General features: G+C 35.5%; 1 long non-coding RNA gene and 1 pseudogene across 1 annotated transcript in view; one reads left to right on the forward strand and one right to left on the reverse strand.

Annotated features, from left to right (window-relative positions):
• The window catches only part of LOC141276403 (uncharacterized), a 265,898-nt gene that overhangs the window by 44,842 nt on the left and 207,030 nt on the right, over positions 1-14,026 (forward strand). The gene's annotated exons all lie outside the window — the stretch shown is intronic.
• The window catches only part of LOC101334737 (E3 ubiquitin-protein ligase Mdm2-like), a 57,145-nt pseudogene that overhangs the window by 41,121 nt on the left and 1,998 nt on the right, over positions 1-14,026 (reverse strand).

The following is a 14,026-nucleotide window of genomic DNA, read 5'->3' on the forward strand; positions in this document are numbered from 1 at the left end:
TACATTTGTGGTAATTATCGATATGTACGTTCCTATTACCATTTTATCAATTGTTGGGGTTTCTTTTTGTAGGTCTTTTCCTTCTCTTGTGTTTCCTGCCTAGAGAAGTTCCTTTAGCATTTGATGTAAAGCTGGTTTGGTGGTGCTGAACTCTCTCAGCTTTTGCTTGTCTGTAAAGGTTTTAATTTCTCTGTTGAATCTGAATGAGATCCTTGCTGGGTAGCGTAATCTTGGTTGCAGGTTTTTCCCTTTCATCACTTTAAATATGTCCTGCCACTCCCTTCTGGCTTGCAGAGTTTCTGCTGAGAAATCAGCTGTTAACCTTGTGGGATTCCCTTGTATGTTATTTGTTGCTTTTCCCTTTCAATATTTTTTCCTCGTATTTAATTTTTGATAGTTTGATTAATATGTGTGTTGTGTTTCTCCTTGGATTTATCCTGTATGGGACTCTGTGCTTCCTGGACTTGATTGACTATTTCCTTTTCCTTGTTAGGGAAGTTTTCAACTATAATCTCTTCAAATATTTTCTCAGTTCCTTTCTTTTTCTCTACTTCCTGGACTCCTGTAATTTGAATGTTAGTGCATTTAATATTGTCCCAGAGGTCTCTGAGACTGTCCTCAATTCTTTCATTCTTTTGTCTTTATTCTGCTCTCTGGTAGTTATTTCCACTATTTTGTCTTCCAGGTCACTCTCCATTCTTCTGCCTCAGTTATTCTGCAATTGATTCCTTCTAGAGAATTTTTAATTTCATTTATTGTGTTGTTCATCATTGTTTGTTTGCTCTTTATTTCTAAGTCCTTATTAAACGTTTCTTGTATTTTCTCTATTCTGTTTCCAAGATTTTGATCATCTTTACTATCATTGCTGTGAATTATTTTCAGGTAGACTGTCTATTTCCTCTTCATTTGTTTGGTGGGTTTTTACCTTGTTCCTTCATCTGCTGTGTATTTCTCTGTCTTCTCATTTTGCTTCACTTACTGTGTTTGCGTTCTCCTTTTCACAGGCTGCAGGTTCTTAGTTCCCATTGTTTTTGGTGTCTGCCTCCAGTGCATAAGGTTGGTTCAGTGGCTTGCGTAGGCTTCCTGGTGGAGGGGACGGTGCCTGTGTTCTGGTGGGTGGGGCTGGATCTTGTCTTTCTGGTGGACAGGGCTGCATCCGGTAGTGTGTTTTTGGGTGTCTGTGAACTTAGTATGATTTTAGGCAGGCTCTCTGCTAATGAGTGGGTTTGTGTTCCTGTCTTGCTAGTTGTTTGCCATGGGGCATCCAGCACTGCAGCTTGCTGACCATTGGGTGGAGCTGGGTCTCAGCGTTGAGGTGGAGATCTCTGGAAGAGCTCTCGCCAATTTATATTACATGGGGCCGGGAGGTCACTGGTCGTCCAGTGTCCTGATCTTGGCTCTCCCATCTCAGAGGCTCAGGCCTGACACCAGGCCAGAGCACCAAGACCCTGTCAGCCACATGGCTCGGGCAGCCGTCCTATCACTGGGTCACCTAAGGCCTGGGCATTCTGTGAGGGCTCCTCTCCTCGGGTCCCACAGACGCCTGAGGGTCGGCCCCCTCTCAGGGGCTTCCCATTCAGGTGCAGTCTCCTGAGGGCTGGGCGTCAGGTCTGAGTCATGTGGGGTGCCGGGCACTTGCTTTCTCTGCTCCAGAGTTCAGCGTCGGGGTTTCGACCAGTGTCTGAGACCCAGGTTACACTTTCCACCCAGGTTTACATCTGGACCTGAGGTTTACGACTTCAGGATTCTCCAAACTTTTTAACTTTTCCTCTGTGCTCAGTCTAGTTCCACTTGCTCACAGGGGGCCACATTCAGAGGTCTCACCCCCTGCACTTCAGACTAAAGTTTCTCATGGGAAATGGCAGCGGTGACACCTCAGCTCGAGGGGCCACGTGCAGAAGCTGAATGCATTTGTTTTGACTTCAATATCCAGCAATGAACTCATTAATTTTGATGGATTACAGAGGAAGGTTAAAAGGAAATAAAATTTGTTTTCTTATTCCAAGAAGTCACTGGAATTTTTCTGTCTCAGCTTTTGCTTTTCTTATTTGTGTGTGTGGAGCATGATCGACTACTGGATTCTGACAACCTGTTGGATGAGATCCAACAATAACCAGTCAGATCAATGCAACCCAAACCACTCTCATGGGACGTGACAAGAAATTCTGCTGTCCTTTAGGATGCAATTACCCTGCTGGTTGCTGTACAGAGTGACCTCTTTTCCTCTGGTATTTATTGAATCCAGACCTAATGTCTGGTCTCATTTCAAAGTCCCTGTCTGCAATGCTTATCCCATGGCCAAGTAGAGTAGACAGTGAACCACCAAGCTGCCAAGAATCAGTGCTTTGAAAAGCATCTTTTCCAGGAGATTATCATGCCTGTTCCCGTTAGAATCAACATTGCTTTTTCTGGCTCATTTAATGTAAAATGCAATTCAGTTTTAAAGATAAGTACTTTAATTCACAAATGGTTGACAGCAGTAGGATTATAGTGTAGGCTCTGAACTTAAAAATAGTTTGGGACTTACTACAAGTATTTCTGCCCTGAGAAATATTTAACAGGATAGGAACTGAATGGGGGATATTAGTATTTGGCTTTATCAGCTCAGGAATAAAGACACACTGAAGGTATGACAATTGAGTAATGGGATTTGGAACTGAAGTCATGATCTTGTATTTCATATTAAGAAACATTTTGAAGAAGTAATGTATAGGTTTCATTAAAATTTATGCTGTGATTTATTTTATCTACGGTGATTTATTAGACATAATTGCAAAGAAGAGGTAGTTCAGTTTTTCCTTATCTGGCTAGAAGTTAAGTACTCTTGAATCTAAACTTGGGGGACATGTCCTTATTAAAATGGAACTCATAATTAACACTTCTGTGCATTTTCTATAATCCAAACATGCAAGAGGGAACATTTAAATGACTAGCAATTAAAATGAAAACATTTTACTTTTACTGGCAGCCTTTTAACTTTTCAGTTCATCATATTTACAGTTATCATTATTAGACATCTGGAAAAATGTAGTTATGCTTGCTATTTATATTACCAACTAAAGACTTTGAATCACTTTGTAGACGTGATCTCATTAATGCCCTCTACATCTCTGTGAGGTAAGTGCAATTATCTTCATTTTATTGAGTTTAAATTACTTTCCAAGGTGTCAAAGAAAATCGTGGCAGAATATGTAAAAATATCAAGGTCTCTCAGTGTCCACTTTAATGGTAAATCCTGTTCAATAAAATTAGAAAGAAATGAATCCAGTTTTAAGTGCATGGGGCTTAATTTTCTACAAATAGTCATTTGATGTAGCTCTGTAAGACATAACATTTTGTAGTTATGCCATTTCCAGTACAATTTATTAACCTGACCCATATTCTGATGTATTTGTGAAACCAATATTTTATGCAATGACATTTCCGTAAGTTTTCCAGGAGAAAGTTTTACAAAGAGGTGGAACTAAAACTTACTTTCTCTGTGAATGTTTTTACTTTTTAAAGAAGTTGTCGTTGCCTTCCTAATTGTACTTTTTCGATCTCTACAATCCACAGCCACATTTATAATCTAGGCTTGGTTTTCTTTCAGGTGGTTGTTTAAAATGCACTACTCTTTACATTTTCGGGAAAGGGTAGGGGGCTTGCCAGTGCTCATCTTGTGGGTTTACTGAATTATTATGCAATTGATTGTCCTTACTCTAAATGCCCCCTACTCCTAGACTTTTATCAGTGCTAAATACTTAGGATGGCATGTTTCCCTCCAGCTTTGCATCCAGATTCTCAGATAAAATATAACATGTTATAACTGATTGTGTTATTTTTTTTTTTTTACTATAAATATTAGCCCTCATATATATGGTCACAATTTTCAGTAAGGGTGCTGAGACCATTCAATAGGACAAGAATAGTCTCGCCAACAAATGATGCTGGAAAAACTGGATATTCACATGCAAAAAAATATAATTGGATCCTTACCTTACAACACATAGAAAAAGTAACTCAAAATGAGTCAAAGACAATATTAAGAGCTTCATTATGAAACTTAGAGAGGAAAACATAGAGGAGGAAATCTTCATGATCTTAGATTTGGTCTTGGTTTCTTAAATATGACACCTAAAGCATAGGCAACAAAAGAAACAAGTTTTTCGTCAAATTTTTTAAAATGTTTCTTCATCAGAGAACTTTATTAATAAAATATAAACACAACGGATAAAATGAAGACAAAAAAATGAAAAAGGATGGGAGGAAATCAATCATATTTGATAAGGGTTTAATATCCAGATTATATAAAGAACTCCTAAAACTGAAAAACAAAAATTAAAAAAAAAATTTAACAATGGACAAAAGACTTGAGTAGATATTTCTTTAAAGAAGGTATACAAATGGGACTTCCCTGGTGGTCCAGGGGATAAAACTCCGCACTCCCAATACGGGGGGCATGGGCTCAGTCCCTGGTTGGGGAACTAAGATCCTGCATGCTGCAGGGTGAGGCCAATAAGTAAATAAATAAAAAACAGTGGCTATGTAAATCAACCATACTTCAATTAATTTTTTTTTTTTAATTAAAAAAAAAGAAGGTATACAAATGGCCAGTAAACACATTAAAAAAACATTTGATTAGCATTAGGGAAATGCAAATCAAAACCACTTAGAAGTACCGCTTTACACCCACTAGGTGGCAGTAATAATAGCAATAATATAATAATAAAATGAACAAGTGTTGAAGAAGATCTGGAGAAACCAGAATTCTCGTACATTATTGGTAAGAAAGTAAACTGATATATCCACTGTGGAAAAAGGTCAGTTCCTCAAAAAGCTAAACATAGGGTTACCATTTGACCCAGTTATTCCACTTCTAGGCATATTCCCAAAATAACTGAACACAAGGATGCAAAAACTTGTATGCCAATGATTATAAAAAACATTTTTCACAATAGCCAAAAGTTAGAAATAATCCAGGTGTCCATCCAAAGATAAAAGATAAATTAACAAATATGGCACATAATAGAATATTATTCAGCCATAAAAATGAAGTTCTGATACATGCTGCAACATGGATAAGCCTTAAAAAAATTGTGCTAAGTGAAATAAACCAGATATAAAAGGAAAAAAAAGGGCTTCCCTGGTGGCGCAGTGGTTGCGAGTCCGCCTGCCGATGCAGGGGACACGGGTTCGTGCCCCGGTCCGGGAGGATCCCACATGCCGCGGAGTGGCTGGGCCCGTGAGCCATGGCTGCTGAGCCTGTGCTCCGCAACGGGAGGGGCCACAACAGTGAGAGGCCCGCGTACCGCAAAAAAAAAAAAAAAAAAAAAAAAAAAAAAAAAAAAAGGAAAAAAAAATCTTATTATTCCACTTATATAAAATACTATCTAAAATAAATAAATTTATGAAGACAGAAAGAAGATTACAGGTTATCAAGGGCCAAGTGGAGGGAAGAATGGGGAGTTATTAATGATTACAGAGTATCTATTTTGAGTGGTTTTGGAAATATTGATATGTGGTTGCCCAAAACTGTGAATGTAATTAATGCCACTTAATTGTACATTTAAATGGTTAAAATGGGAAATTTTATGTTATATATATTCTACCACACAGACACTCACAAACTTACCCTAAAGCACACATTTAGCCATTGTTAGGGAGAATTCTATATTCTTTTCAAATAAATAATCAGCAACCAACTAATGTAGTTTATTTTGAACATTTTATTGTCAATTGAAATAAGAATAAATTAAATATTGTAATCAAAAACTCCCATATGTAAATGTATATATATGTGACCAAGCCAAAGTTTGCAGAAAACAGTTATTAATATCACTATATGTGAGAGACTCACTGAAATTATCGTTTCTAATATATTCTTCTCTGCTTTATTTTTAAAAAATGATGTCACAGCCTTGAGCCATTAATACAGGGGTCCCCAACTCCCAGGCCATGGACTGATACCAGACCATGGCCTGTTAGGGGCCAGGCTGCACAGCAGGAGGTGAACGGGGGGCTATTGAGTGAAGTTTCATCTGTATTTACAGCCGCTCCCTATTGCTCCCATTATCGTCTGAGTTCCACCTCCTGTCAGATCAGCAGAGGCATTAGATTCTCATAGGAGTGCAAACCCTACTGTGAACTGCACACGTGAGGGATCTAGGTTGCACGCTCCTTATGAGAATCTAACACCTGATGATCTGAGGTGGAGCTGAGGCGGTGATTCGAGCGCTGGGGAGCGGCTGCTGATACAGATTATCATTAGCAGAGAGGTTTGACTGCACAGAGACCATAATAAATCAGTTGCTTGCAGACTCATAGCAAAACCCTATCAGTGAGTGGCAAGTGACAATTAAGCTGCATCTTATGGAGTAGACTGGACATAAGCAACACACTTCAGGTGTCACTGTCTTCCATCACTCTCAGATGGGGCCATCTAGTTGCAGGAAAACAAGCTCAGGGCTCCCACTGATTCTGCATTATGGTGAGTTGTATAATTATTTCATTATATATTACAATGTAATAATAGAAATAAAGCTGCACAATAAATGTAATGTGCTTGAATCATCCTGAAACCATCCCACTCTGGTCCGTGGAAAAATTGTCTTCCACGAAACCAGTCCCTGGTGCCAAAACAGTTGGGGACCGCTGCATTAATGGGTCATGATTAGCAGTTAGAAAATACTGAAAAAGTGAATATCTAAAAAGGATTCATGGCATGAAGTTTACCAGGAGGTGTCTTTAATAGGTAGCTGTACTTTTTTTTTTTCTGTGAAGATGCTAAACAATAGTTAACCCAAACTTTATAATGATCAGCTGTTCTTCTCCTTGTATCTGTACAGCCTTTGGGAAGGAGAGATTAAACTAGATTCCTAAATATATTTCCATTCTCTGTGAAAAGTAAAAGTATTGTTCTCACTGGCATTTTAATTAATCAAGTAAAGGGAAATGTCTTTGTTTGAAGAAAAATGGTGCTACAGTTGAGCCTGGGTGTAATTAGCTGGCACTGAAGCTTCAGAGAAAAGATAAAACCAACCTCCCTCCCCCTGTACCCACCCCCTCTCTTACTCTGTCTCTGTCTGCCTGTTTCTCCTTGTTTCTTACCTGGAGATGAAAGGGGAGAGGAAAACAGAAGAGAGAAAACATTAGAGCAGGTATTCTTTTTCTTGCCTTGCTTTAGGTGTTTAGGACCTCCAGTCAATATCAGACAACAGGTGATGAGAGCAGACATCTTTGCCTTGTGTCCAATCTTAAGAGGAAAAACAAATTTTCATCCATAAGTATCCACAAGTAGGTTCTTTATCAGGTTGAGGAAGTTCTTTCCTACTCCTAGTTACTGAGAGCTTTTATTATGAATGGGTGTTGAGATCTAGCAAACACTTTTCCACATACATTCATATCGTTATATGATCTTTTTACTTACCTTAATATGGTGGATTGTATGTACTGATTTTTTAAACCAACCTTGCATTCATGATGTGAATCCATCTCGGTTGTGATGTCCATTTTATATATATATTTTGCTGCATTGTTTACCACAGTGCTGTAAAGAATATCTGTATCTATGTTCATGATAGATATTGGTCTGTAGTTTTCTGTTCTTTTAATGCCTTTGTCTAAGTTGATATCACAGTAACACTGACCTCATAAAATGAATTGAGAAGTATTTTCTCCTTTTCTATTTTTGTTATTTTTTTTAAATAGGTTATATTTTTCCTTAAGTGTTTGGTAGAATGCACCAGTGAAGCCAAATGAATCTAAAATGCTGTTTTGCTTGAAAGTTTTAAACTTTGAATTCAATTTACTTAGCAGATATCACTCTATTTAGTTTATGTATCTCTTCTTGAGTGAAATTATGTAGTTCGTGTCTTTCAAGGAATTAGTCCATTTTAACTAACAGATACCTTTGTTAGAAAATTGTTTATCATATTCTCTTATCTTTTTAAAATTTAATTAAACCTTTCAATAGTTTTATACTTACAGAAAAGTTGCAGATTTCCTATATATTATATACCATTTCTTCTATGAATATTTTACATTACTATTGTATATTGTCACAACTGTGAACTAATGAACCAGTTATGATACATTATTATTCACTAAATCCATACTTTTTTCCAATTTCACTAATGTTCTCTTTCTATTTCCCTAATGTTCTCTTTCTATTTCAGGGTCCAGTGTTGAATACCACATTACATTTACTTTTCATGTCTCCTTAGGCTTCCTTGGGCTCTGACAGTTATCAGACTTGCTTTGTTTTTGATAACTTTGACAGTTTTGAGGGGTAAGGATCAGGTGTTTCATAGAATATTCCTCAGTTTGTGTTTTTCTCATGGTAGGACTGTGGTTATGGATTTTTAGGAGAAGGATAACAGAGATAAATTGCCATTCTCAACATACTATATCAAAAGGTATATTCTATAATATGATTTATCACTGATAATGATTACCTTGATCCAGGTAAGGTAGTGTTAGCCAAATTTTCCCACTGTAAAATTACTCCTTCCCTCCTTTCCATATTATCCTCTTTATAAATAAGTCACAAAGAGTAGCCTACAATTACATGTGGGGAGCCGTGCTCCACCTTTGTGACAAAGGAATCTTTATATCTTCTTTGAAGAAGTGTCTGTTCAAATCCTTTGCACATTTTAAATACTGGGTTGTTTGTCTTTTATTGATGAGATGTGGGAGTTCTTTACATATTATGGTTCTAGATGTTTATCAATGATTGTTGAAAGTTTTTTTTTTTTTTTTTTTTTTTAGTTTGTTTTTTGCTGTGGTGGTGGTGGCTAAATCCTTTGAAGACTTTACTCCACTGTCTTATGGCTTACAGGGGTTATGACGAGAAGTCTGGTGTCATTTGTATGTTTAATCTTCTGTAAGTAATACATCTCTTATCTCTGGCTGCTCTTTAGATTTTCTCTTTACCACTGGTTTCCACAAATTTAGTTATGGTGTGTCCTGGTGTAGTGTCTTTTCTTTGTTTGTTTTTATTGTTGTAATTATTCCCCTTGGTGTTCATTGAGATTCCTGGTCTATAGATTTAGTTTACAGAAAATTTTGAAAAATTTCTGCCACTATTTCTTCAAAACTTTTTTCCCTTCACCTGACTTCCCTTTTTCTGCAATCCAATAGCATGTGTGCTACACTGTTTGATGTTGTCCCATAAGTCCTTTTTTAAATTATTATTCAGTCTTTTTTCTCTCTCTGCTTCATTTTGGAATATTTATTTCTGTGTCTTCAAGTACATGTATCCTTATTTTCAGTAGGGCTTTAATCTTCTATTAATTCTTTTCAATTATTTTTATTTCAGACATGGTATATTTTATTTCTAGAACTTCTATTCTTTTTTATTATCTTCCGTTTCTTTCCTCATCATGCTTCTATTTTCCTCTAACTTCTTGAATATATGGAGGACTTTATAATAGCTAGTTTTTAAACATTCTTTTTTAAATGATTAAGATATTTAATTTACCATGAAATAAATTATCAAGAACAATAATCAACAAGAAAGCATTATTCACAAACAGTACTTTAAATGTAGTCTTAGATGTTTCTCAAATCTACTTTGTGTGACACTGAAGGACAATTTCATTCACTTTCACTCTTTTTAATAAGACTTAGAGATTCATATAGGTCGCAAAATCCTTTCAGAGAACAAAAGCAAAAATAAGCAAAACTCTTTATTGGTTAAAAAATAGGAACTGGTCTTAAGGCCTTGGGTAGAAAAGTAACCTGGATGCTCCAAAAAAAATAAGGTTATGACAATAAAAGAATTCAATAGAGAAAGTATGAAACTGTAATCCAGCCTTCCTCTTCTTTCAGTTCCCCAGTTTTTCTAAAGAAATGTGTATCATCTGGAGACAGACGCTTGTTCCTTATTTCTGTTATGTCAATATGAATAAACAGATAGGCACACTAGTATTGAGACTGGCACTGATAAATACATGGATTGGGTTACTGTAAGGTTTAGAAGTTTAAAATAGAATTTTGTAATCATAATAACTTTTAAAACCATTTGCAAAGTCCAAAAATACATACATAATATTTTAATTTTTAAGAAATATTGCATTGTAACTATTTGGTAATTCACTACTACATTTAGTCTACATTATGTGATTGAGCAAGCTAATTCTTGGGTTTAAATTAAAGTGTAAGTAACATTATTAAACTACCTTGATACCATAAAACAAAATTAAGCCCCTGAAATGTTAGGGCTATTTTAGCAATAATTTATAAAACTAAATAGGTTAATTCTTATTATGATATACACAACACTTCAGAGTGTTATCACCGATAAAATTTGGTTCTATTTATACTTCTTTTATATAAAAAATAATACTTTTGTTTATAAATATATATATATACATATGTTTCTCTTTAATACAAAATTTTTTCTAACCTTGGAGTTGAAACGACAAGATTATATTTACATATAGCTTAGTATAACCAAGACCTTTAAAAATAAAAATTAAAGATCAGGCTAGATTATATCAATGTGTTTTTTCTTGTTCTTGCCTTTAAAGGAATATTCAATAGAATAGGTATTTCTGTACCTAAATAGTTAGAAATTTAGCACTGATTAATATAGTAACAGAACTAATTATCTATGCAATCATGCTGTGATTTTCATAAATTTGGGTGTTCCAATGGTTGAAAAATGAACCCATTCTAAACTTAATTTTTTTCACTAATTATATAGGTAATTCTGTATTAGGTTAACAGTGATTTAGGTAAGAAATAAAACTTTACATTTAAGGACTTAACATAGGTTTTTTGTTTTGTTTTTATTTTTGCTCATTTAGTAATCCAAAGCAGGCTTGCTTGTCACCAAGCAGATTTCTCCTAGTGGTGATTAAAGGAAACAGGTTCTTTCCTTCCCCACAACTCCTCTGTTTCCTATGGCCCTGAAGTCCTTTGCATACTGTATATAAAATAGATTACCAACAAGGACCTACTGTATAGCTCAGGGAACTGAACTCAGTATTTTGTAATAACTTATAAGGGAGAAGAATCTGAAAAAGAATAGATAGATAGATAGACAGACAGATAGATAGATTACCTTGATCCAGGTAAGGTAGTGTTTGCCAAACATACAGATATGCATGTATAGCTGAATCACTTTGCTGTACACCTGAAACTAACAAAACTGTCAATCAAGTATACTTCAATAAAAAAATAAAATTTAGAAAAAGGAGAAAGGAGGGAGACTGGGCAGGGAATCTCTACTTCTTTTTTTATTTTATATATGTATGTGTGTGTGTGTGTGTGTGTGTGTGTGTATGTGTGTGTGTGTGTGTGTGTATATATATATATATATATATATACATATATATATATATACTTTTTCAGATTCTTTTCCATTATAGGTTATTACAAGATATTGACCTAAACATGCTTGTCTGTCGATTCTGATTTATCTATCCTCTCGTTCCCTGTTTCTAATGATCGTCTTCCTCCTTATGGTTCATATTTTCCTGCTTTATGTGCTTGGTAATTTTCCATTGCATGTCAGACATCATTAACTTTATCATGTTGGCAGTAGCTTTTTAAATATTTCTTTAAATAGTGTTGAACTTGGCTCTGACATGTAGTAGTTAAATTACTTGGAATAATATTGATTTTTCGAGTTTTCTTTTGGGCTTGATTGGGACAAATCCAGAGACATTTTTAGGTTAAGGTTAATTTATTCTTACTAATGAGGCAATGACCTTTTCAAAACCCTAAGCTGTGCGTATTATGGGGTGTTTCCACTTTAACTGGTTTGAAAACTATCCCTAAGCCTGTGTGACCTCTAGAAATTGTGCAGTTGACTGCTTTCTAGTGGTTCTTTCCCTTCTCATGCAGTTTTCTCTTAATAACCCACAGATTGGTATTCGGTCAAAGGCTCAAGGGAATAACTCTGCAGCTCACACAACTTTTCTTTTTTTTTAGCTGCTGCCTCGCCAGGATTTTTCAGTGCAGTCTAATCAGCTTAGCTTACCTGAATCTTATTTCTGTATTCTTAAATCAACAGACTTCTAGATTCTTTTGCATTTTCTCCATTTACACCTGTGGCCTGACAGTCTTTTCCAGTCACTAAGCTGGGTCAATCACAGAGGTCATCTTTTTTGTTTCCCTTCTCCCAAGAAACTCAGTCTTGCATACTTTGTTTTCCAGAATTTAAAAAGTCTCTCTCTTTTTTTTTTAATCTATTTTTTTTGACTTTCCTGGTTGATTAAGGTAGGAGATTAAATCTGATGCCTGTTACTCCATTACAGATGGAATTGGAAGTTTTTGTGTATATCTTCAGTTTATCCTTGTTATCTTTTCAAATTATTATAATGTATTCTACAGTATAGTTATGCAACACTTTATTTGTCCAAGATTTGTTTATTCTTGGATTTGGGCTATTATGAATAGAGCTGCTAGGGACATTCTTGTGTTTGTGTTTTGGTGGGCATATACCCATTTAGCAAATACCTAGGAGTAGAATTGCTGAGTCATAGGCTCGGCTCTATTTAGCTTTAACAGATATGACCAGTTGTCCAAAATGGTTGAAAAATTTACACATTCAATAGTAATGTAACAAAGTTCCAGTTGCTCCACATTCTCACCAGCATATAGCAATGCCTATATTTTTAATTTTGACTACTCTGATAGGGGTGCTTCACTGTGGACTTAATGCTTAGTTCCTTGATTATTAATAATGTTGATTACTTTATACTGGTTGAGTACTGTCTTTGATGAAATGTATGTCCAAGTCTTATCCCCACTTTTTTTTTTTTTTTTTTTTTGCGGTACGTGGGCCTCACTGTTGTGGCCTCTCCCGTCACAGACACAGGCTCCAGACACGCAGGCTCAGCAGCCATGGCTCACGGGCCTAGCCGCTCCGCGGCATGTGGGATCTTCCCGGATCGGGCACGAACCCGTGTCCCCTGCATCGGCAGGCGGACTCTCAACCACTGCGCCACCAGGGAAGCCCCTTATCCCCACTTTTAATCTGTTTTATTTTTATTTTCTTACTGATTCGTGGAATTTTAAGAAGTATTCTGGGTATGAATGATTTATGTATTACAAATATTCTCCTAGGCTGAGGCTTGTCCTTTCACTCCTTTGGTGATATATTTGATAAACAAAAGTTCTTACTTTCAATGGAGTATAATTTATTAGCTTTTTATTTAATGTTTCGTACCTTGTATGTCCTGTTTGAGAAATGTTTACATACTCTAAGTTTATAAGGTACTCTTTTTGGTGTTCTTCTAGAAGATTGCTTGTTTTAGCTTTACAACTAAATTTAATTTTTGTATGTGTTTTAAGGTAGGAAAGTAAAACAAATAGAAATGTTCTGTTTCCCCATACAGATATACATTTGAACCAGCAACATATATTCAAAGACCACCATTTCCCCACTCATTACAGTGTCAATTTTCTTGTAAATCACCTGCCTTTCTAGATGTGGATACTTATCTTGACTCTACCCTGTTGTTTTGTGCAGTTTGTCTGTCCTTGTGCCAATTTCAAAATTCCTTAGTTACCATAGCTTTATAATTGTTATTGATGTCCTGTGGTTTAAATCCTCTAGATTTGTTCTTATCCCTATAATATGCTTTGACTGTTCTTAACCTGAATTTTTCCAAACAGTTTAACAATTTTCAAGAAAATAAAGCACTGTAATTTTAATTGAAATTAGATTGCATCTATAGATTAATATCAGGAGAACTGACATATTTAAAGTGTTAAATTTTCTAGTTTATAAACTTTGCACTTATTCCTTTTATTTGTATCTGCTTTTGGGGTATTCCAAGATCTAGCATGATTTTGATGCTTTATATTTTTTATTAATTTAAATTTTTTGTTGGAATATGAAAATATGATTGATTTTTATATTGATCTTCTACACAGTAATCTTTCTAAATTCAATTCTTAATTTTTATTATTTGTTTGTAGACTCTTGCACTTTCAGATACATAGTAATGAGATCTGAAGTAATGTCAGTTATATTTCTTTAATCATTATTAATTTTGTTTATTTTCCTTTTCCTTATCCTACCAGCTAGGACATC

This window comes from Tursiops truncatus, chromosome 14, assembly GCF_011762595.2.
Source record: "Tursiops truncatus isolate mTurTru1 chromosome 14, mTurTru1.mat.Y, whole genome shotgun sequence".
NCBI lineage: Eukaryota > Metazoa > Chordata > Mammalia > Artiodactyla > Delphinidae > Tursiops > Tursiops truncatus.